Source organism: Acomys minous, assembly GCF_964271855.1.
Source record: "Acomys minous genome assembly, chromosome: 1".
NCBI classification, from domain to species: Eukaryota; Metazoa; Chordata; class Mammalia; order Rodentia; family Muridae; genus Acomys; species Acomys minous.
The window spans coordinates 140,601,423-140,603,858 of NC_140483.1; the positions used below are offsets into that span (position 1 = coordinate 140,601,423).

The 2,436-nt window shown below is 38.6% G+C and overlaps 1 long non-coding RNA gene across 1 annotated transcript in view; it reads right to left on the minus strand.

Moving 5' to 3' along the window:
• Positions 1–1,550: 1,550 nt before the first annotated feature.
• Positions 1,551–2,436, minus strand: part of LOC311593635 — a 17,856-nt gene continuing 16,970 nt past the window's right edge. Inside the window, exon 3 of the long non-coding RNA XR_014777791.1 lies at positions 1,551–1,836. This is a non-coding gene — a long non-coding RNA (uncharacterized lncRNA). The remainder of the gene's footprint in view (positions 1,837–2,436) is intronic.

Sequence of the window (2,436 nt, forward strand, 5' to 3'; positions counted from 1 at the left end):
TACAACCAACCAAAGGATGCTGAGAGTGGGAGAGATAGTCTTTCCCAGGGGAAGAACACACCAATTCCTGTGGACTATACAATAGCAAATGCGCAGCCCTGAACACATACATAGATACATGTAACATTATATAGACTGAGCAGGTTGTATTTAAGAATATAAATGTATGTACATAAATGCATACATGTATTTGAAATAGAATGGAGGGGTATATGGGAGGGTTTGGAAGAAAGTAATGGAAGGTAAAAGTGTCATAATTATATCATAATAAAAATGAAATTAAAGTTTAAAAGTCAATAAATTTCAATGGATAATTTTTTAATTATATATGTTCCAATCCAATAACTTATTGACAATTTAGCTCATGGAAATGAATTAGCATAACAAATAATTATATGGATGTACAATGTCATTTAGATATAATGTCAAAACATGAATACTATATGACTATCCACATAATAGTAGCTCAGTTAAGCAGAATTTGTGACTGGAAATGTTTCTTAGTAGTAGAATATTTAAAAAGCATAAGGAAGATTCTAGGCTCAATCCTCAGGAGTGGCAAAAGGAAAAGGCAATATTTGTGCTTTTTTTTCAACAACATATATACTGAAAATGGCATATATTAAAAATGGAATGATTCAGAGACGATTAGCATGGCCCCTGCAAATGGATTACACACAAATTCATGAAGCCTTCCATATTCTTTTTAAAAAGTAGTATTTGTGCAGCAATTCAATAGAATTATATAAAGCCATTACAAGTCATGAGCAGGAAGTTTGATAATAGTTGCAATTATTATCATAATTAATTATGATTAGAATTAATTCAACATAGCACTATCCATTAATGAAGCAAAAGCTTCAAGAAGCATGTTCTTTTCCTCCAGCACCCACAGCGTTGTACATGCTCACCCTCTATCTTAGAGTAAATAAATCTGTGAACAAGCACAGCTGTCGAACCACCATGTGTAAATGTGCAGAGACTGGCAGGGCCCTGGAAGTAAAAGCCTGTGAAAGACTTAGGAATTTTTGAACAGTTTTTCTATCTAGCCTATACTAGACTGGGCTTTAAGACCCTCTTACCTAACCCTATCCAATGCTAAGGTTCCAAGTGTACATCACCACGCCAGGCAAGATGTAGGATTTTTCCTTTATTATTTTTGAATAACTGAAATAAAATAACATCATTTCCCCCTCCATTTTCTCCATCCAGCCCCTCCCAGGCAACCCCTCTATAATTCCTTCATGTTATCGCACTCTCAACTTGATAGCCTCTTTTTCATTTATTATTGTAACATGCATATATGTGTGTAGTATGCATATATACATATATATGTACACATATATGTGGTATATGTATATATATGTATACACACACACACACACACACACACACACACTGTGTCCATTTTTGTTGGTGGTATGTATTTGGTTTCAAGGCTGACAGCTCTGGGTTGGCCAACCGATGAAGGAGCTCATCCCTGTGAGAGGCTACTTCTCCTTCTCTCAGCAGTCATTAATTGCTTGTAGTTCTTTCTCTAGTCAGGTGCTCCATGAATATTCCTCCCTCCCACCTTTACCCAGTCATCGCTAGTGCCATTGTTATGGCGTTGTCTATGCAGCCTCTTCCAAGAGAGACTGTCTCACAGGAGACTGCCTGGTCCTGGCTTTTACAAGCTTCCTGGACTGTTTCCTGAGCTAAGGATGCAGCAGCTATGACATAGACCGGATAGGGCTGGATCCTTCACAGCCTGACAATGCTCTCTGCATTGTCTAGTTGTGGTTTTCTGTGATTATTTTCATTTGCTGTGAAGGGAGGCATCTTTGATGAGGAGTACTGTAATGATAAGAGTTAGAATGTAATAAGGAATTATGCTGGTCTAGCAAAGTGTGGTGGTAGTTTCTTTTTTAATGTTCATGACTGCATCAGCCCCAGGAATCTGGCTAGTTTAGAGTACCAAGCCCAATTTCCCTCATGTTGAGTATGACTTAACTCCAATTAGAAAGCTAAATTGTTGCCATCAACATGTGAGTGCCATTTCTTGTGCTGTTATGCATGTCTTGCCATAGTGGTCACTGGTGTGTTTCATAGACATTGCTGTGGGGTAGCGCTGAGTTTTTTATTTCTTTCCTGGAAGTTTGGAACCTTGGAAGCTCGACCCCAGGAAAGAGGCTTTCAGGTCAGATCCAGCTCCAATCACCTGAGTCTTACATCCTAAAAGTACAGTGTCTTCAGCAATAGTTGCCCACCCCTAACCCTTGAAAGGCAACCAAAGCCTGCAGTGATGATCTATATTGTTTGGGGAATCCCCTGGACTACTCTGACTAACCATTTGAAAGGTTTCTCATGCCTAGTCCTGGAAGTTTTGTTATGCCTAGTCCTGGAAGTTTTGTTAGTCTATGGGTTTTACGGGGAACACTGTTGGCACAATACAAC